The sequence below is a fragment of the Aotus nancymaae genome, unplaced genomic scaffold, assembly GCF_030222135.1.
Source record: "Aotus nancymaae isolate 86718 unplaced genomic scaffold, 86718_ANA_hifiasm-v0.15.2.pri h1tg000044l, whole genome shotgun sequence".
In the NCBI taxonomy this organism is placed as follows: domain Eukaryota; kingdom Metazoa; phylum Chordata; class Mammalia; order Primates; family Aotidae; genus Aotus; species Aotus nancymaae.
In genome coordinates, this window is record NW_026988458.1 from 478,641 (window position 1) to 501,890 (window position 23,250).

The following is a 23,250-nucleotide window of genomic DNA, read 5'->3' on the forward strand; positions in this document are numbered from 1 at the left end:
CCTCCTCCACAGTCAGCTCACGTGTGAATCTCTCCTGATCAACGCCTCCTCCACCGTCAGCTCACGTGTGACTCTCTCCTGATCAACGCCTCCTCCACAGTCAGCTCACGTGTGAATCTCTCCTGACTAACGCCTCCTCCACAGTCGGCTCACGTGTGAATCTCTCCTGATCAACGCCTCCTCCACCGTCGGCTCACGTGTGAATCTCTCCTGATCAACGCCTCCTCCACCGTCAGCTCACGTGTGACTCTCTCCTGATCAATCCCTCCTCCACCATCAGCTCACGTGTGAATCTCTCCTGATGAGAATTCCATGGTCACTTGAGTCGTTTTTCTCATGTACGTTTCTCTGGCTACTTTCAAAATTGTTTTTTTCTTTATCTTTGGTTTTCACCAGTTTGATGTGTAAAGGTCTGACTTTCTCTTAATGTATGTTGTTTGGGTTTTCTGAGCTTTTGAAATCTGCAGATGTATGTCTTTAACCACATTTGGGAGTCCATGCACATTATTTTTTGAAATATTTCTTCTGTCCCATTTTTTCCTCTTCCTCTCCTTCTGGGAGCTCCAGTTACCCATCTGTTAGACCTTCTGGAATTGTCCCACAGCCTTCCGAGTTCTTTTCCTCAGAAAACTTTTATTTCCTTTTATGTTTTGATTAAAGGGATGTTATTGTTCTCTTTTTAATAACAACTGACAGATATTCTTTATATTCTGGAATTTCTCATATTTGAGAATGTCTACTTTTCAACTTTATAATTAAACACAAAATATTCAAGTAATTGGAGAATGGAGTCCATTTACATTCAGTGTTGTTTATAAATAAGGACTTACTCCTGCCATTGTGTGGCTTGTTTGCGGTTGTCTTGTTACTCCCTCCTCCTCCCCTCCTTTGTTACCGTCATCTTTTGTGGTTAAGTGATTTTCTCTGATAGTGTGCTATAATTCATTGATTTTACTTTTAGTGTATCTATTGCAGGTTTTTGCATTATGGTTATTATGAGGCTTACAAAAACATTTTATAGACATTTTGGAGAGATGACAACTATCATAGATCTCTGTTCACTTTTTAAATAATTTTTCTCTTTCTTTAACTTATATGGCTTTTTCAATCTCTTTAAGTTGATGACTATTTTCCTCTATTAAATCTGAACTTTTTGTTTCAAATATTGTATTTTTTTATTTTAAAATTCCATTTGATTCTGTTTAATATTTTATATTTCCCTGCTTAGATTTTTTATATTTTCATTCATCATAAGCATATATTCCCTTACTTTGCTGAGAACTGTTATAATAGCTGTTTTAAGGTACGTGTCTGTTAACTCCAACAGTCTTTTCATCTCAATGTTGGCAACTAAAAACTGCCATTTCTTTGTAAAATTGGTAATATTTTTCTTGGTCTTCATATGTCAAATAATTTTTTATTTTATCCCCAAAAATAAATTTTACGTGTAGTGGCTCTGGATTCTGTTTCCCCAGAGAGAACGTGGAAGCTTCTAAACCTAGGTGAGTAGTCTGTAGAGCAAAACCGAGGCAGGCGGACATCCTCTGTCCAAGATGGCTCTTGGCTTCACTCAGGAGAGATTCACGCGAGAGCCGACAGTGGAGGAGGCGTTGATCAGGAGAGATTCAAGTGACCGTGGACTCTCATCACATTACATATGGGAGAAAAATTACTCAGTGACTGTGGACTTCTCATCAGAACTCATAGAGATTAGTAGATGTATTTACAATGCTGAAAAACCCAACAAACCTCTCAGCCTAAAATCCTATATCCAGAGAAAATTTCCTTCAGTAATGAAGACAATATATGTTTATTTTAAGGAAAACAGATAATTCATCAGCAGCAGACCTGCACTACAAACAAAAATGCTAAAAGAAGTTATTCAGGCAGAAGAAATAATTCCAGAGGGAAACTAGCATCTTCAGAAATGAAGAGAATCAGAATAAAAAGGTAAATATCTGGGTATATATACAAGTGTCCAGGCATGGTGGCGCACACCTGTAATCCCAGCTCTTTAAGAGGCTGAGGTGAGTGGATCACTTGAGCTTAGGAATTCAAGACCATCCTGGCCAACATGTTGAAAGCCCATCTCTATTAAAAATACAAAACTTAGTCAGGCATGGTAGGGACCTGGAGTCCCAGCTACTCAGGAGGCTGAGGCAGGAGAATCGCTTCAACCTGGGAGGCACAGGTTGCACTGAGCCAAGATCACACCACTGCACTCAAGCCTGGGCAACAGAGCAAGACTCTGTCTCAAAAAACCAGTGTGTGCATGTGTGTATTTTTATTAATTTCTTTAAAAACACGTGTTTAAATTAAAAATTAGAGGATATATGTTGTAATGCAGGTGACAACTACAACATGATGGACAGTGAGAGGGTAAATGGAACACACAGGTGCAAGACTTCTGCATTATATGTGAAGTGGTAAAGTCTTACCCTAAGTGGATTGTGAAAAATTGAGAATATATATTATAATCCTCAACACCACCACTAAAAAATGAATGCAAAGAGAAACAGTTTAAAAATCAATAGATAAATTAAAATAAAAACATTTAAAATATCTAAATAATCTTAAGGAAAGCATCAAAGAGAGACTAGAGGAACAGAAAATGTGAGGCACAATCGGAAAACACAATGAAAATACAGACATAAATCCGAAATTATTAGTAATCATATTAAATATTTTTGGAGTAAACATACCAGTTAAAAGTCAAAATTATCAGGATAAAAGAAAGCAAAACCTAGACTTCTGCTTCCAGACACGATAGCCATCCTTCTCCATATTCTGCTCCATAAGTACAAATAAAAGCATTATATATAAAACGAACATAAGAAAACTCCAAAGGTGAAGAAGAGACAGGCTGGTTAGAGACATCAGGACCCACAGAAGAATAAAGACGTGAGTTCCATGGGTTTTGTTTTCCTTTTCTTATATCCTAGACTTGAAGCTGAGGAAGCAACCTGGAAATGCCAATAGGCCTACCTAAAAAATCCCAAATAAAAGCTCTCAATCTAGCTAAAAGCTCAGGAAAGGAACAGCCTAGCCTAACTTTTAGACTGTACCCACTATACTCCAGCCAAATGCCACAGAAAAGCTGCTGCCCTGACCCCTATCATGCCAGCAGAGACCAACCGGGGAGCCTAGACCTCTATCCTCACCAAACTGCAATGAGGTCCTCCAACACTCCTATCGGGGTGGGGTCAGGGGAGGCTGAGGAGCACTGGGACCTCATCACTACTGGGTGGTAAAGAAGCCCATCTTCTTGCAGTGTCAGTAGAGATCATGTGGGAAGCCTGGACTTCCAGTCTGTCTGGCAGTAATGAGGTGTCTTTCTCCCACCCTGCTAGAGCAGCATCAGAGGAAGCCTAGTGGAGAGTCAACAGTAAAGAGGTCGCACGTGCCCCTCGTCCTCAGGGGTCAGTGGAAGCCATACGCAGAACAGCAACGAGACAAGAAATGAAGATATAAAGAAGGAGCAAGTGGAAATTTCATAACTAAAAAATACGATAACTGAAATAAAAGACCTCAGTGGGTTGCCTCCACAGCAAAACTGAAGGAACAGCAGAAAAAATCAGTGAAACACACAGGCAATAAAAATTACCCAATCTGAATAACAGGGAGAAAAAAATGAACGGAACCTCAGGGACTTTGGAGGTTATAACAAAAGATCTGAATTCATGTCATCAAATTCTCAGAAGGGGAGGAGAAAGAGGATGCAGCTGGAAAAATCCTAAAAGTAAAATGATTGAAAACTTAAGAAATTTGACAAAAGACATAAACCTATAAATATGAGAGGCTGAAAAATCTCCAGATAGGATACATTCAAAAAAATTCATATCAAGACACATCATAGTCAAACTTCTGAAAAGTAAAGACATGGAGGGAAATGACATTTTACCTATAGGGAAAAGCAACCCAAATGGCAACAGATTTCTCATGAGAAACCATGGAGGCTAGAAGGAAGTAGCACAACATGTTTTAATTGCTGAAAGACAAAACTGCCAACACGAGTCTGTACTCAGCAAAAATAACCTTCAGGATTGAAAGGGAAAATTGAGACGTTCTTAACTAAAAGAAAACTAACATTTGTCACCGGCAGATCTACTAAAAACAATGTCCAAAGGGGCTTCCCTCACAGAAAGAAAATGATCAAAGAAGAAACCTCGTAACATCAGCACGGATGAACAGGGTAGCAAAAGTATGGGTATATATAGTACACCTTTTTTCTCCTCTCAAGTCTTCTAAATTATATTTAATGAAGCAAAAATTAAACCACTGTAGCTCTAAATACTAATATATCTGGAGGAGATATTTATGACAATATGTCATAGATAGGAGATTAAAAAGACATAAAGGGAGGTGAAGTTCTACACCTTACTCAAACTGGTAAAATGATGATGCAAGTATACAGTGATAAGCTATTTATATATAAATGTAATATCTAGAGCAGCCATTAAAAAGCAATATAAAGAGATATACTTTAAAACACTATAAACAATTCAAAATGGAGTTACAAAAATTGTTCAAGTAGCTCATGGGAAGACAGTAAAGGAAAAAAAAAAGCTGAAAAACAGAACCAACAGAAAACAAAAAAATAAAATGTCAGACTGAGGCCCTAAAATATCAATAATTATATTAAATGTAAATGGTCTAAATACATTAATTAAAGAAAAAGATTTGCAGAATGGATTAAAAACTGTGACCTAATTATATGTTAGTTACAAGAAACTTACTTCAAACATAAGAATATAGATGAGTTGAAAGTTAAGGAATGGAATAAAATTTATCATGTAAACATTCAGCCAAAAAAAAAAAAAGTAGAAATGATTACAGTACATCAGATAAAATAGACTACAGGACAGAGAAAATTACCAGAGACAGATAGGGACATTGTATAATGGCAAAAGGGTCAATTCACCAAAAAGACACAGGAATGAACTCTAGATGTATATGCTCCTAACCGTGATATACAAAGTATATGAGGCAAAAATTAGTAGAACACAAAGGAGAAATAGACAAATCTATAATTATAGTTGGAGACTTCAAGATGTTTTTCTCTATAATTAATAAAGTAACTAGGCAGAAAATCAGCAAGACCATAGAATCCAATAACACCATCAACAAATAGAATCGAATAAACATTTACAGAACAACCACTCAACAACACCAGAATATATGCTCTTTCCAAATGCCAATGGAACATACACTAAGATAAACCATATCCTGGGCCATAAAATAAATCTCAACAGACTTAAAAAGAATTTAAAACATAGAGAATGTGTTCTCCGTCTGCAATAGAATCAAATTATAAATCAATAACAGAAAGATAACAAGAAGATGTCCAAATGCTTGAAAACTAAATACACTTCTAAAGAATCCATGGGTGACAGAGGAAGTCAAAGAAAATCAGCACACTAAACTAAATACCAATAAAAATATAAATAAAAATTTAAGTGATATAGCTAAAGCAGTACTGACAGGGAAATTTATAATACTAAATGCCTATGTTAGCAAAGAGAAAAGTTTCAAATGAATAATCTAAGCTCCCACCTCCAGAGCCTAGAAGAACAAGAGCAAAATAATATTTTACCCAAAATAGCAGAAGGCAGGAGATAATAAGGCTAAGAGGAGAAAGCCACAAAGTTGAAAAAAAGAAGAACAAAAGGGAAAAATAAGGAAGCAGAGAATTTTTTTCTTTAAAAAGATCAATACAATAGACACACCTGTAGCAAGACTGACCAAAAAGAGAGAAGGCATAAATTATTAATATTAGAAATAAACAGGGGCTGTCACTAAAGACCCTGCAGACATCAAAGGATATTAAAGGAATACTGCAAACAATTCTATGTAAATATGACCACTTAGATGAAATCGACCAATTCATTAAATAAAAAATGACCACAACAATCCAATATGAAATAGATCATTTGAACAGTTTTACAACTATTTAGAAAACTGAATTTGTAATTTAAATATTGCCAAAAAAGAAATCTCCAGGCCCAGATGGTTTTATTGGAGAATTCTATCAAACTTTTAAATAATTTATAATTCTACCCAATCTCCTTCAGAAAATAGAAGAGGAGGGAATACTTTCCAACTCATTTTATGACACTAGTATTACCTTAAAACGAAAACCAGGCAAAGACAATAACAAAAAAAGAAAACTGGCCAGGCACAGTGGCTCATGCCTATAATCCCAGCACTTTTGGAGACTAAGGTGGGTGGGTCACAAGGTCAGGAGTTCAACACTGGCCTGGCCAGTATGGTGAAACTCCATCACCACTAAAAATACAAAAATTAGCCAGGCGTGGTGGTGTGCACCTGTAGTCCCAGCTACTTGGGAAGCTGAAGCAGAAGAATTGCTTGAACTGAGAGGCAGAGGTTGCAGTGATCCAAGATTGTGCCACTGCACTCTAGCATGGGGACAGAGTGAGACTCTATTTCAAAAAAAAGAAAAGAAAAAACCATAGACAAGTATCCTTTATTAATATCAATGTAAAAATCCTTAACAAAATATTACCACATAGAATTTAAGCAATATATAAAAAGAATTACATACCATGACCAAGAGAAACTTATTCCAGGAATGCAAGACTATTTCAATATTTGAAAATCAATTCATGTAATCTACAGTATTAATGGACCAAAGAAGAAAAATCATATGGCCATATTAATTAAAGCAGAAAAAAAAATCTTACAAAAATTCTTATTCAATCACAAGATAAATACCAGAAGTAATAAATGAATTTGGCACTGTTATTGGATACAGGATTAACATACAAAAATCAATTATAGAAGATGGCCAAATAGGAACAGCTCTGGAGTGCAGTTCCCAGTGAGAACAATGCAGAGGGTGACTGATCACTGCATTTCCAAATGAGTTTTTACTGCCCACAGACCAGGAGATTCCTGGGCTGAAAAGTGCCACGAGTTTCCAGCATGGCTGTTTCAGCCAGTGCCACAGGTTTCTGAACAAAAACTCACACAAATGTGGGCAGCCATTTCAACTGGTGCCTGGAACACCTGGGAGACAGTCACCCATTCAACTGAAAAAAGGGGGCTGAAACAGGAGCCAGGTGATCTGGCTCAGTGGGTCCCACCCCCGCAAAGACCAGCAAGCTAAAATGCTCTGGACTGAGAGTTTCACAGCAAGCACAGCTGGACCCAGGATGGTCCAGCTCAGTGGGGGGAAGGGCATCAGCCATTACCAAGGCAGTCTACCACTACTGTGGCAGTCCACCATTACTGAGGCAGTCCACCATTACTGAGGCAGTCCACCATTACCGAGGCAGTCCACCATTACTGAGGCAGTCCACCATTACCGAGGCAGTCCACCATTACTGAGGCAGTCCACCATTACCGAGGCAGTCCGCCATTACCGAGGCAGTCCACCATTACTGAGGCAGTCCACCATTACTGAGGCAGACCGCCATTACCGAGGCAGTTCTAACTATACCTCTATAAACAAAACCACAAGGAAGTTCACACAGCAGCTGGGCAGAGCCCACAGCAGCTGGGCAGAGCCCACAGCAACTCAGCAATGCCTCTGCTGGCAGACTGTGACTAGACTACCTCCTTGCTGGGCAGGGCATCTCTGAAAAAAGGCAGCAGTATGCCAGGAACTTATAAATAAAGCCTCACTTCCCAGAACAGAGCACCTGGGGAAAAAGGCAGTATGAGTCTGCTGCAGCAGACTTAAATGTATCTGCCCAGCAGCTCTGAATGGAACAATGGAGCTCAGAGCTCAGCACTTGAGCTCCTATAAGGGGCAGACTGTCTCCTCAAGTAGCTCCCCAACCCCTATATATCCAAAAAGACCCCTCATAAAGGAGAGCTCAGGCTGACAGCTGGCAGGTACCTTCTGGGACAAAGATAACAATAAGAAACCAGCAGCAACCCTTACTGTTTGGCAGCTGTCACAGGTGATCCCCAGGCAAGCAGGGTCTGGAGTGGACCTCCAGCAGTCGTACAGCAGGGGGCCCTGACTGTTAGAAAGAAAACTAAAAAACAGAAAGAAATAACTTCATCATCAACAAAAAGGATGTCCACTCAGAGACCTCACCTGAAAGTCACCAATTACAAAAACCACAGGTAGATAAATCCATGAAGAAGGGAAGAAACCAGTGCAAAAAGAATGAAAACACCAAAAACCAGAATGCCTCTCCTCCTGCAAGGGCTCACAACTCCTCACCAGCAAGGGAACAAAGCTGGATGGAGAATGAGTCTAATGAATTGACAGAAACAGGCTTCAGAAGGTGGGTAATAACAAACTTCTCAGAGCTAAAAGAACATGTTCTAACCCAATGCAAAGAAACTAAGAATGTTGAAAAAATGTTAGACAAAATGCTAACAAGAATAAGCAGCTTAGAGAAGAATATAAATTACTTGATGGAGCTGGAAAACACAACATGAGAACTTCATGAAGCATACACAAGTTTAAACAGCCAAATCGACCAAGCAGAACAAAGGATATCAGAGATTGAAGATCAACTCAATGAAATAAAACGAGAAGGCAAGATTAGAGAAAAAAGAGTGAAAAGAAATGAACAAAGCCTCTAAGAAATATGGGATTATGTGAAAAGACCTAATCTACATTTGATAGGTGTAACTGAATGTGACAAAGAGAATGAATCCAAGCTGGAAAACACTCTTCAGGTTATTATCCAGGAGAAATTCCCCAACCTAGCAACCCCAAGACACATAATCGTCAGATTCACCAGGGTTGAAATGAAGGAAAAAATGCTAAGGGCAGCCAGAGAGAAAGGTCAGGTTACCCACAAAGGGAAACCCATCAGACTTACAGTGGATCTCTCAGCAGAAACCCTATAAGTCAGAAGAGAGTGGGGGCCAATATTCAACATACTTAAAGAAAAGAACTTTCAACTAGAATTTCATATCCAGTCAAACTAAACTTCATAATCGAAGGAGAAATAAAATACTTTACAAACAAGCAATTGCTCAGAGATTTCTTCACCACCAGGCCTGCCTTACAAGAGCTCCTGAAAGAAGCACTGCATATAGAAAGGAACGACCAGTACCAGCCACTCCAAAAATGTATCAAATGGTAAAGGGCATTGACACAATGAAGAAACTGGATCAACTAATGGGCAAAACAACCAGCTGGCATAAAAATGGCAGGATCAAATTCACACATAACAATATTAACCCTAAATGTAAATGGACTAAATGCCCTAATGAAAAGACACAAACTAGCAAATTGGATAAAAAGTCAAAACCCATCAGTGTGCTGTATCCAGGAAACCCATCTCACATGCAAGGACACACACAGGCTCAAAATAAAGGGATGGAGGAAGATTTACCAAGCAAATGGAGAGCAAAAAAAAAGCAGGAGTTGTGATCCTAATCTCTGATAAAATAGAATTCAAACCAACAAAGATCAAAAGAGACAAAGTAGGACGTTACATAATGGTAAAAGGATCAATGCAACAAGAAGAGCTAACAATCCTAAATATATACGCACCCAATACAGGAGCACCCAGATACATAAAGCAAGTTCTTAGTGACCTACAAAGAGACTTAGACTCCCACACAATAATAGTGGAGACTTTAACACTCCACCATCAATGTTAGACAGATCAACGAGACAGAAAATTAACAAGGATATCCAGGACTTGAACTCAGATCTGAACCAAGCCGACCTAATAGACATCTACAGAACTCTCCACCCCAAATTCACAGAATATACATTCTTCGCAGCACGACATTGCATCTACTCTAAAATTGACCACATAATTGGAAGTAAATCACTCCTCAGCAAATGCAAAAGAACAGAAATCATAACAAACAGTCTCTCAGACCACAGCGCAATCAAGTTAGAAATCAGGATTAAGAAACTAAGTCAGAACTGCACAACTTCATGGAAACTGAACAACTGACTTTTGAATGTTGACTGTATAAACAATGAAATGAAGGCAGAAATAAAGATGTTCTTTGAAACCAACAAGAATGAATACACAACATAACAGAATATCTGGGACACATTTAAAGCAGTGTCTATAGGGAAATTTATAACAATAAATGCCCACATTTAAGAGAGGACACAAACAGATGGACAAACATTCCATGCTCATGGTTAGGAAGAATCAATATTGTGAAAATGGCCGTACTGTCCAAAGTAATTTATAGATTCAATGCTATCCCCATTAAGCTACCTATGACTCTCTTCACAGAACTGGAAAAAACCACCTTAAACTTCATATGGAACCAAAAGAGAGCCCACATAGCCAAGACAATTCTAAACAAAAAGAACAAAGCTGGAGGCATCACACTACCTGACTTCAAACTATACTACAAGCCTACAGTAATCAAAACAGCATGGTTCTGGTACCAAAACAGAGATATAGACCAATGGAACAGAACAGAGGCCTTGGAGACAATGCCACACATCTACAACCATCTGATCTTTGACAAACCTGACAAAAACAAGCAATGGAGAAAGGATTCCCTGTTTAATAAATGGTGTTTGAGAAACTGGCTAGCCATGTGCAAAAAACAGAAACTGGACCCCTTCCTGACACCTTACACTCAAATGAACTCCAGATGGATTAAACATCTGGACCTAACACCATAAAAACCCTAGAAGAAAACCTAGGCAAAACCATTCAGGACATAGGCATAGGCAAGGACTTCATGACTAAAACACCAAAAGCATTGGCAACAAAAGCCAAAACAGACAAATGGGACCTAATTAAACTCCAGAGCTTCTGCACAGGAAAAGAAACAATCATTACAGTGAACCGGCAACCAACAGAATGGGAAAAAATTTTTGCAATCTACGCATCTGACTTATATCCAGAATCTACAAGAACTAAAACAGATTTACAAGAAAAAAACAAGCCCATTCAAAAGTGGGCAGAGGACACGAACAGACACTCTTCAAAAGAAGACATATATGAGGCCAATAAACATATGAAAAAATGCTCATCATCACCGGTCATTAGAGAAATGCAAGTCAAAACCACATTGCGATACCATCTCACGCCAGTTAGAATGGCGATCATTAAAAAATCTGGAGACAACAGATGCTGGAGAGGATGTGGAGAAATAGGAACACTTTTACACTGTTGGTGGGAGTGTAAATTAGTTCAACCACTGTGGAAGACAGTGTGGCGATTCCTCAAGGACCTAGAAATAGAAATTCCATTTGACCCAGCAATCCCATTACTGAGTATATATCTAAAGGATTATAAATCATTCTGTTATAAAGACACATGTACATGTATGTTCACTGCAGCACTGTTTACAATAGCAAAGACCTGGAACCAACCCAAATGCCCATCAATGATAGACTGGACAGGGAAAATGTGGCACATATATACCATGGAATACTATGCAGCCATAAAAAATGATGAGTTTGTGTCCTTTGTAGGGACATGGATCAATCTGGAAACCATCATTCTCAGCAATGCGACACAAGAACAGAAAATCAAACACTGCATGTTCTCACTCATAGGCAGGTGTTGAGCAATGAGAACACATGGACACAGGGAGGGGAGCATCACACACTGGGGTCTGTTGGGGGGAGTGGGGGGGGGACAGTGCGGGGTAGGGAGGTTGGAGAGGGATAACATGGGGAGAAATGCCAGATATAGATGAAGGGGATGGAGGCAGCAAACCACATTGCCATGTGTGCACCTATGCAACAATCCTGCATGATCTGCACAGGTACCCCAGAACCTAAAGTACTATATATATATATATATATATGAAACAAAAGCAAAAACAAAAATCAATTATATTTTTATATTTCAAAGAAATGTGTCTAGGTAATTCAATGAAGCAAGGGAAGTCTTTCGGCAAATGGTGCTGAGAAAACCAGATATTCATACGGAGAAAAAATGTTTTCTTACTTTTTTTTTCTGGGATGGAGTCTCACTCTGTTACCCAGGCTGGAGTGCTGTGGAACGATCTTGGCTCACTGCAAGCTTCGTCTCTCAGGTTCATTCGATTCTCCTGCCTCAGCTTCCCGAGTAGTTGGGATTACAGGCACCTGCCACCACGTCCAGGTAATTTTCGTATTTTTAGTAGAGACAGGGTTTCACCATGTTGGCCAGGCTGGTCTCGAACTCCTGACCTCAGGTGATCCTCTCAAAGTGCTGGGATTACAGGTGTGAGCCGCCGCACCAGGCTGAAAAAATGAACATTGATTGATATTATACACCAAAATTAACTCAAAATGAATTAGAGCCCTAAATGTAAAACCAAAAACTGTAGGACCTCTGTGAGAAGAACCCTGAAGTAGCTTTGACACAAAAGACCGTAAACCATTGAAGAAAAACTTGGTAAATTTACAACTTTTGCTTTGGGAAAGATCTCATTAAGGAAACAAAGCAAACCATAGAACAGAGAAAATATTTGCAAACGTGTGTCCACGATAAATAACTCTTACGTATGGCAAACGACCCGACAAAAAAGCGGGCAAATTATTTAGACAGACACAAAAGATACATGAGTGTTAAATAAGCGTGTCAGAAATATGCAAATTAAAATCACAAACAGCACAGCAGCCCCACTAGAAAGGCTGAAATGAAGACTGGCTGGTGTTAGTGAGGACGTGGAGCAACCAGAAAAGCCAGCGTGTGGCACGATCTTGGAAAACAGTCTGAAAGTTTCCACCTGTCGTGCGATGCAGCCATTCCCCTCCTCGGTGCTGCTCCAGGAGAAACGCATGGCCACACAGCCAGACCTGGAAACCACCTAAATGCTCATAAACAGAAGGTGGAAAGCAGAACGCAGCATATTTAATGCAAAAAAGCCAAAGAAACGCACAGTGACAAGAAGCATGTCAGCAGCTCCAAGGGCGGGGCCGAGAGGTCCTACCTGCCGAGGGTCCGCAGCGTCTGGGGGAGGGCTGGGCCATTCTGTATCTTGGTTGTGGCGGGTCATTGAATTGGACATTCCAAAGTGTTTATTATACGTAAATTATACTTCAATAAAGTTGATCTTAAAGACATAAAAAGAAATTTCTAATCAAATTTTTAGCAAATCACGTCTAGCCACATAGTAAAATAATAATACATAAGACGTGTCTGTGTTTGTCTTAAGATTGCAAGATTGGTTTAATATTAGAAAATATAGTCCTATTAATATATATATTACACGATTTAAAACATTAATTCAAAACATCAGAAAAGGAAGTATGTCAAAAAGAGAAAACTCTGGTTTTCATCATTATTGCTGAAAAGGCAATGATATAATTTAGCAACTTTACCTGAAAAAAAATTATTGATAACCAGAAATAAAAGGAAACTTTATTAACATGTTTTTGCTTTGTAAAGTCAGTGGGAAATGCACTTGAATGTATTCTACACGCCAGCTTTTATTCAGGCTTCTGGCTGTACATCGAAAGTCATAAATCTCCCTGCTGAAGACAGGCTGCCTCTCCCGGAGACTTCCCAGCTGTTTTTGCCCAGCACATTTCCAGATCCCTTTAGATGTAGAGATAACCAAGACATAAGAAAGGTGGAGAGGAGGAGGAAACTCTTCTGCATTCCTGGGCCTGACCAGGCCCAGGCTGGCAGATCCTCCCAGCGGGAGCAGAAGTCAGGGTGAGGAGGCTCAGAGAGCAGCACCTTCAGGTGGAGGGGCCGGTGACACCCAGGGAGCCCGACAGGACGCCACCCTGAGCCCAGCTGTCCCAGAAACCACCCTGGACTTTGGCCAAGCGCAGTCCCTGTAAGGTATTAAATGGCATCTCCAATCCACGCAGTACTGAAAGGCTCCCTGGCTTCCTCCTACCTGGACTTGAGGACTTCTTCAGCCACAGAAGCAACTCAGGCTCCTCAGATCTATCAAGGGAGATGACAGGGACGTCTGCACCGTGCATGAATTTAGCGGAGCCTCCTGATCCTGAACGTGAAACACCTGCATTCTCAGTGCAAAGCAGGGGCTTCTCCATGGCCTCAGGGCTCCAGCTGGAGATGCTCTAGAAGCTCTACCAGTGCAGCAAGAGCAATCAGCAAATAAAATGTGCAGCATTTGAAAGAAAAAGAAAGAAACTATGGTAAGGGCTATTGCCGAGTTTAAAATGAGGAAACTGAGACCAGCACAAGAAGATCCAATGCAAATTTACTCAGCCCCCAGGCAAGATTCTGCAGTCTGACAGGAGGGGCCTGAGAAGTTGCAAGGACTCCTCTCAGACACGGGGTTTTATAGGGAGTGGAGGCGTTCCGATTGGCTGTGGGGGAGCAGGACGTGGGTGCGGCAAGCTTGCTATTGGCAGGTAGGCAGGGTTTGGATGCTATTGGGTAGATTTACAAGACTTGACTGCTATTGGGTAGATTTACAAGACTTGAATGCTATTGGGTAGATTTACAAGAATTCTTTTGCATTTTGGCGGGGTTCTTCAACGGCTGGCTAGGTGCCGAGTGCAGAAGTGGGCGTGGAGTAATGACATGGTTTCCAGGCGCGGATGGGGCATGTCCGGGCTCCCGGAGAGGGAGGGGGTGTGGGCGTGTCTGAGCTCGGGGTGGGGAGACGCTGTGTCCGAGCTGCTGGCGAGGCGACCGGCCTCACAACTATCACCACCTGAGGCAACACATCCAAGCCTCTGTGTACGTTTTTCAAGCACTCTGTCTCATTCTACACACGTTTTGCAGAGCCCTTCAGAGCATCAGGACATGTCCAAGGCTTGCAGATACTACTCCTGGAATGCAAATGCAAGTCTAGCTGATTCCAGAGTCAGAACTTCGAGCCACAAAACTTTCCCAAACACCCCAAAGAATGGACTCAAAGTTAGTAAAAATAAGAGAGGAAATTACAATGATGGTGAGTAAAATCAATACGCCAGATGCTAGCAATAACCGCCTCACAAGCAAGAGTGAGAGGGGGCCTGTTCAAAATAACAACCCAGCACCTTAAATACTTAGGACTCGTCAGGGCAAGAAATGTGTACGAAGTTTATACTGAAGAAACAACACATTTTGTAAGGAACTACAGGAAAAAGTTGGGTCAGTTGAGAGATACCAGCATGATACCAAAGGCAGAAACGAGAGATGGGAGGACTGATAAGTCAGAGCATAAAAAATATAAAACCCACCATGCACACATTTGTAAAGCAAATGGAAACATGAAACTCCACTAAGGGACGTGAAAATGTGTGACTAGATGCAAACACGCTGAACTCTCAGGAGCACTTTTATTTGTTGAAATATTTGGTCAAATAAGTGAAAAAATCAGATGAAGCAGGGAATCAACAATGGTAAATATACATTTCAAATGCTTCATTTTAACTTAAAATATATGAGTCTGAATTGATTTGATTCTTGTGAGAACATCTCTGTGAGGTCTGTTCTTTGAATTTCTGTTTTTTCCTGGCAAAAAGAAAAGAAATTTTAAAAATCTTAGAATTCATCACTCATGATTTTAAGCTTTACTTTCTTTAAGGCAAGAATTCAAGATGCTGTCGTGGTGATCTGAGGGCAGAATCCTTTTGAATGTCATTTTCCTCCAGTTTAATTTTTGCATATATTTGGTTCTGTAGCATTAAAAAACACTTTGCCAGTCCGGCTCCACCAAGTCCTCCGAAGCGCTTGCCCACCCTGAAGTCCTGGCCCGTTCCCGAGAGGCAGCGACGCGGGCACAGAGCACCAGTGGCCTTGGCGGCCACCCCTGGCCCTGCTGAGCCTCAGCTGCTAGAGAGGCCACCCAGGTCCCTGGCTCTGGATGTGCGTGGAGGGACAGAGGGCCACAGGCTGGCCTGGCATGTGGGCTACGTGTGGCCGGCCAGGACAGCGACACCACACTTGACAGGAAAACTCAGCATTTGATTCCGTAATTCCTCCCCTCGGAATTGGTCCTGATGGGACTGAGTGGCCACTTCACAGCGGGTTATTTCCTTCTTTGCGTTTTCCCATATTTTTCAAATGCTCTGCAATCTACACAGATTACTTTTATAATTAGCAAAACATTAATTATAAAGCATTGTTTGCAGTTTAAAGAGTGCCATCTTGGTTAATCCTCAGATCTTTATGCCATCCTTACATGTTTCAGTGTTAACACAAACCACGCGCCCATCTCACTAGGACACGCCGTAGGAAGGCCTCCTTCCGAGAGAACGCACTCGAGACAGGAAATCACACCCGTTGATAAGCGGGGCCTGCCCGTGCTTTTAAATTTCAGGTTTCCTAATAAAGCGAATAGGATCACACGCCAGCGTACCGACGTTTCAGGACGTTGCTGTCGCGCGGGGCTGCGCACTGCACTGTCCCTTTGTTCTGACCCCGCTCTCCTCTGACTCTGTTCCACGTTCCCCCGGGTAAGCCGTCACACCCACTGCCAGCGGATGATGATCAGAGCGGAATGACAGGGCTCTAGGTGATACCTGGATGGATTTTTTTTTTAAATAGTTACTAATCTATTTTAGCATGCTGCAGAAAAAGGCAGACGGCACAGTGGACCTGCAGTCTCACACGGGCGGCACATACAGTTTACATTTAAATGTACTTGATGAGTCTACTGAAGATGCCCTCGGTAGATAATAATTCAGAGCACATGGATATGGCAAAACCGTGAAATCTGCACACAGAAGGCCGAAATTTGGGAAAGCATCATGGGAAACCACACTTGGACGGCACGTGACAAACACAGGTGGCATTTGTGTTCTCGTTGCTTTTAGCAACGCATCCTTTGCAGGCACCAGTTCTGATTTACTTACGAAGATGGTCTTAACTTCCCTTTGGTGGGTATTGTCATCCCTTCTCTTAGCTGGTTTCAATATTATTGCAATAGGACACACTGAAGTTTTGAATAACTTATTAAACAGATTTTACTTCCTACATACAATTATATTGACTTTTTTCTAAGTATTACACTTTTTAAATAAAATAAAACCTCACTTCAACAACAGAAGTAGGGTCCAGAGCATCCCATGGGTGGAATGTGGGGGCACTCCTGAAAGCTTGAGTGTCCCCTGCAAGGACCCTACGTCTGGCTTAAACTGTGATGGAAAGATTCTGGGTCTTGTTGCCTGGGGCTTCCAGGATTAAACAAGGATTCCAGGACTCTCTGGGGGAATAAGCTGCCATTTTATCAGTCTGACAGAGAAATTGCTCTGGGAGAAGCTTGCAGATGCAGGACTTCTGCCTTGTTGAAGGATCAGATGCAGCGAGCAGAAGGGGGAAGGTGAGGAGGCTGCTGGGCACCCGGTCAGTGGGTTCCGCTAACAGAAAGTGTTGGCCAGATCTGCAGGGGGAACAGGACACAGGCCTCTGATGTGTTACCTGAATGGGGCTACTGGGGCTGGATGCAGGTCGGTGACAGACTCAAACTTTCTGTACCTTTCCCCAAAGTATCCTCATTCCAAAAGCCTGGGGATGGATTCCAAAAGTTAGACATCGCCTCGTGTTTCCTGGGTGTTCTCATGATCCTTTCCTCGTTCTTTATCACCTTAAATCCCGACAAGCAGGTGCCTGGGGATGGGATGGGGTGATGAAGCCTTTTAACATTGCTTTGAGCAAGACTTGCTGTGTGTGAAATCAGTGCCGGGAAGTTCTGGCTGGGTTGCAAACAGCCCTGATTGCTTACTAATTGCGGGATCTCCTCAGGTCACTGATTCTCCTCAAGCCTCGGCTTCCTTATCTGTAGCTTGAGGCAGCGACCCCTGCCTCGTGGGGTCGCTGTGAGACTGAGTGAGGCCTCTCCGCCCACGTGCACTGCAGCATCCGCCGTGTGCTGAGTAGCCAGGGACTGTCATCCTTCTTGTTAAAGCAACCACCACAGTTGTCCCGGTATTTGCCAGCATGTTAGTCCATTCTCACGCAGCTAATAAAGACATACCTGAGACTGGGTAATTTATCAGGAAAAAGAGGTTTAATGGACTCAGTTTCACATGGCTGGGGAGGCCTCAAATCACGGCAGAAGGTGAAGGAGGAGAAAAGACACATCTTACATAGTGGCAGGCGAGAGCGTGTGCAGGGGAGCTGATCTTTATAAAACCATCAGATCTGGTGAGACCTACTCACTATCATGAGAACAGCACAGGAGAAACCTGTAATTCAGTTACCTCCCACTGGGTCCCTCCCTCAACATGTGGGGATTATGGGAGCTGCAGTTCAAGGTGAGATTTGGGTGGGGACAGGCCAAACGCTCTCAGCCAGTGAGACTTTGGGACCCACCCTTCTGGGCTGCCCTGCTCCCTCGCTGTCATCTTCACGCACTTCTGCGGGGCCTGGGCTGCAGTCACTGTGGCGACTGGGCCCGGCCTTTTAAGTATCTGTTATAACTACAAGCTTAGTGTCAAAATACCATTAACCTGTCTTGCCTTTACAGAAATGTTCTCCTCTCTTTTAAAAATAGTGTGAATTCACTGGGCACAGTGGCCTGTAATCCCAGTACTTTGGGAGGCCAAAGTGGGCAGATCACCTGGGGTCAGGAGTTCAAGACCAGCCTGGTCAACATGGTGAAACCCCATCTCTACTAAAAATACAAAAAATTAGCCGGACATGGTGGCATGCACTTGTAATGCCAGCCACTCGGGAGGCTGGGGCAGGAGCAGGAGAATTGCTTGAACCCGGGAGGCAGAGGTTGCAGTGAGCCGATGTCGCACCATGCACTCCAGCCTGGGCAACAAGAGCAAATCTCCGTCGGGAAAGAAATAGTGTAAATTCAGATGTGCTTAATTAGCAGCTTTTCACTGGAGTTGCCTAGCACAGCGAGGGGTCTTCTGCTGGCCTCGCCGCCTCCGCACTCCTGCCCTCCCGTGGAGCAGCCGTTGGTGGAACAAGGCTGGTCTTTTCTCCGAGCTTCCTCACTGTTCTGGGGGAGTTCCTCACGTCCTGATCCTGTGTATTCTTATTCTCACGTTGCCCATGTTTGGCCCAGGAGAAGGCGCCTCTTGACCAGCTTCCTGGAGGCCTCTTGCTTTTCTGCGTGCCTCAGTGGTGACAGACTCCTGCAAGGCTCTCCTGGTAAAGTCACTGGCAGATCCCCGTCTTTAAAACGTTCATATTTGGAAGAAAGTGAGTTCAAAGCTGTGAATGTCCGTCCTCCTACCAGAGAGGCAGACAGCTGAGTGCTATTGCTTGGGAATCTGTGAGAACTTTGCTACGGCAGATCTCTGGCCACCGACAGCAGCCTCCTGATGAGAGCACCGAGACGGTAAAGGTGCTTGGAGGTGATTCGCGTCCATAGACCAAAAAATTTAATTCCACCGGAACTTTACCAGTGAATGTAGCAATGGTTGGCCCCACTAGTGCTGGTCCCTCGGCGAGTGGAGATCTTCGCTGTTCCTCGACTGTACAGAGGGGTAACACCCAGGGAAGTCATCCGCACGGTGCTGGACACACAACTAGACACACGGCATGCAGAGCCCCAGCGCTGTGGACTCCAGGTCTCCAGGAACTGAGTTCAAGGGAGAAGAGAGGGGGCCGAGGACACGACAGGGAGCCGTAGAAGCCAGCGCACAGGGTGGGGCGGGCGTCCCGTTGGAAGTTGCCATTGTAATCCCATCACCCAGAAAAACCACAAACCATCCTGAACGTTTTGCCATATTTTCCTTAAGAACTTTTATATTATAATTCAAGAAAAAAAATGGTTGCGCTCATATGTCGTATCTATAATTTTATATCTTTTAGAACAGAATTATCACAGATGACCGTAACTCATGGAAGGAATGTTGTTAATTCCTGATAAGTGTTATTCTCTCATGCCCCGTGACCCTACGTTCAGAGAGTTTACCACAGCCGCTTACCAACCTCCCTGGTAGACATTTTTCACTATTATTCATAATGCTATTGCAATGAATATTTTTGGCCATAAAGAGTTTTTCTGCATTTTGAATTCTTTCCCTTGGATAAAGTCCCAGAAGTAGAATGTTGGGAAAAGAAATGCCTTTAAGAGTCCTCGTAAGTATCACCTGGCCAGCCTGATAGCAGCTAATGCTTCGAGTTAAATAAAGTATATTCCATACCAAAACATTTGAATTTTGTTAGAGTTCTGAGAAGTTTGTTTTTCTCTATCAAAGAGCTATGCAAACCATGCTATGTAGTGAGTAGTGTGGTGTTGAGGAGGAGGACGCTAGGAGTGCTGTGGTCTTCTGATACTTACGGGACACCTACTGTGTGCACCCAACACGTCGTGGTCTTCTGATACTTACGGGACACCTACTGTGTGCACCCAACACGTCGTGGTCTTCTGATACTTACGGGACACCTACTGTGTGCACCCAACACGTCGTGGTCTTCTGATACTTACGGGACACCTACTGTGTGCACCCAACACGTCGTGGTCTTCTGATACTTACGGGACACCTACTGTGTGCACCCAACACGTCGTGGTCTTCTGATACTTACGGGACACCTACTGTGTGCACCCTTCACACTGGCCCTGGGAGGGATGAAGAAGAGAGGCTGAATTCTCAGGGCACGGCGTTTCCTCCTAGAGTCCTGGCCTAGAGTGAGGGGAAGGCCTGGATGGCCATCGTGGAAAAGCCCCTGGGGAGATTCTGAGCAGGCCTCGTCGACACAGATGTAGATGAGGTGCCCCAGAGTGTCCTGGTCATGATGCAGAAGAAGCTCGAACACACGCTCCGTCCTGGTCGCGATGGAAGAACAGAGAGGAACAAGAAATGCTTTGGGAGCTCCCAACCCGAGGGAGTCGGGGGATGTTCTGCACCTTTGTTCCAGAAGCTTGGGTCTAATTTTTCAGATACTCAGTTACTCATGGCTTTGAGGCTGGATGGCTTTGTACATTTCATTTCCTGAAATGACCCCACAGGATTACAGAGCAGGAGAAAGGTTGGGCCGGGGTCCCTGCTGGATGAGACGACCTTCCTGCCCCCTTGGTCTGGGAGTCTGTGATCTTCAGGGCCAGCCCCCAGCTGGAAGCTGAGTGTGCCTCTGCTGGCCGTCCCAGCCTTGGCAAGGCAGCCGTCACCGCCCTCCAGCCCGTGGTGGTTTTCACAGAGCAGCATTTCTGGCTTGTCGGAGCCCGGTCGGTGATGAGGCATCTTATTCCAGGCTTCTCGAGTTTGAAATAAGAACCCAACCGTTGGACATGCCAACTGCCCTGGGTTTGCTGGTGGCAGCTCAGAGCACTGAAATTCCTGCTTCACTTCAAGGAGAAATCTGTGCAGTAAGAATCTGTCTTTCTAGACTGCATGAGAGAACTCTGAACTTCCCGTTACTTTTAGAGATGTCCCGACAACGGTTTCCTCCGCCCAGGAGAACCCACCTTCCCGTCTCAGGTGAGCCTGACCCCTCGCCACCCCTTGACTGCTGTCGGACTTCAGAGCAGATGGCAGCAGCAGCTGCAAACCTCGGGCCTCTGAAATGTCGCTCCTTCACCACCCGCCTGTGCAGTCCTCTCTGTGAACTCCCTACTGGGGCTGGTTCTGCAGGTGTGTCTAGGGCGGCACACACAACGTGGGCAACGGCTGCACTCACTGGCACGATGAGTCCAGCCCTCCAGGACAGACAGCGGGCCCGTCACCTCCAGACACAACCCGTCCTCTTCAGCAAAGCGGGGCATTTGTCAAGCACTGGCCCAAGCAGGTGTAGCACAGCACCTGGGTCCTCACAGTCCGTGAGGGGAGAAGAGGTGCAGCCCACGTTTATTCAGGCTCCGCACGAGAAGGTGAGTGAAGCTCAGACACGGAGAGGACATTCTGCGTGGTTTCGTGTCCACGACTTCCCAAAACAGGCCACACTCACCTACGATGGGAGACGTCAGGAGGTCGGTTGCTCTGGCGGGGAGCGGGGAGGCAGGTGGTGGGGTTTGCTGAGAAGGGTGTGCAGGAGCATTCCAACGCGAGGCTGCATCTCGACTGGGTGAAGTATTGCATAGGAGAAGCAACTGATCAAAACTGCACAATGAAGATGTGTATGTTTCATTATTTTACCTCCCAAATCCCTCACTGAGAGGCACCGCGATAGGAGCTCTGAGGATGCGGACGGCTGCATGCCGTGCCGTTGGCCAAGGCTGGTCTGGCTGCTGGGGCTGCACGTCTCGTGCCATTGGCCAAGGCTGGTCTGGCTGCTGGGGCTGCACGCCGTGCCGGGGTCTTGGGTTGTTCAAGTTTACGCCTCTTTTCTGACCTGAGACTAAACCGACAGAGGAGGTCGGGAACTCGGCGACTGTGCACGCCAGCGTGCTGAGATGAAGGGTGTCATGAGGAGTGTGTGAGTTAATTCATAAAGAGCACACAGCATGCGCGGGGTTGAGGTGGCTTTGTGAATGTCATCACAGTCTGTAGACTGCTTTCCGCTCGGCCGCGGCTGCAGCACTGGGAACACTGGCCATCCAAGGTGCTGGAGGTCAGGCCGCGGCCCGGGCCCTCTCAGTCCAGATTCCTCCGCTCCGCTGGACGGGGAGGCTCACCTTTGGAAACATCACAAAAATCCGCTTGTGTTGTTTTCGCTGGTTTATTACTAAACGGACGTGATTTACTTGGCATAGCAACTCTGCCCTTTCCCGAGAGGTTCCCGGCTTGAGGTTTTATATCACACAGAGGGCTGAGGCTGTCTGGCCCCATCCTGGTGGGCGCTGGGCAGAGACGGGGTGTCTGAACCACATCACAAGCACTGGAAGGGGCTGTTAAGTCTCTGTCCACACTGGAAATTAATAAAACATATTCTTCCCCACAGACAGGCTGCAAAGCCTTGGTCTACAAGCTGAGACTAAGGGCGTGAGTCGCCTTCCTGTGGGCTCAGCACTGTCCACAGCCTGAGAACAGAGAGAGCAAAGAGCAGGTGAAGCAGCTGTGACTAAGGAACCTGTCCTGCCTTCTACTCAGGAGCAATGGGGGCAGGGCTAGGGTGTCCTTTGGGAGCTGCCACAAACACCGGGTGCATCGTTTGCCCCAGCCACCCCACAGAGAACCCACCGTGTTACCCCCCTGTCGATCCCACACGACTCCACCATCAATCCTGCTAGCTGCAGACCAGTCAGTGTCCACGAATGGTGTCTGCAGGGCTGCTGTCTCAGGGCTCCGAAGGGAAGCAGAGGGTGGAAACCTGGATGTTGGGAGACATGGCTCACGGCAGTGGGCATCTCTCCATTCCAACCTCACATATTTTTCACATAGGTCAGGAACCACAGAGCATTCCAGCCGCTCACAGAAGTGGACAGAATGTCAGTATTTCCTGCTGACCTTCCTCTGTGGAATGCGAGGGCTCCTGCCCCATGGGCCCCGGTTGGGAGCGGCACTCTTGGTCCATCTGCCAAGCCAACTGCTTTCTCCCTTCCCACCTTTCTGCAAAGCATACTTTCCTCACCGCAGAAGCGTAGGAT

General features: G+C 44.2%; 1 long non-coding RNA gene and 1 pseudogene across 1 annotated transcript; both read right to left on the reverse strand.

Annotated features, from left to right (window-relative positions):
- LOC135268847 (uncharacterized) overlaps positions 1 to 22,260 on the reverse strand; it is a 35,904-nt pseudogene extending 13,644 nt beyond the window's left edge.
- On the reverse strand, positions 11,652 to 18,416 carry LOC105729754 (uncharacterized). The gene is made up of 3 exons (XR_010337175.1): positions 13,762 to 18,416; positions 12,844 to 12,966; positions 11,652 to 12,151 (listed from the first exon to the last, which is right to left on the reverse strand). It is a non-coding gene; the product is annotated as an uncharacterized LOC105729754 (long non-coding RNA).
- Positions 22,261 to 23,250: the final 990 nt, after the last annotated feature.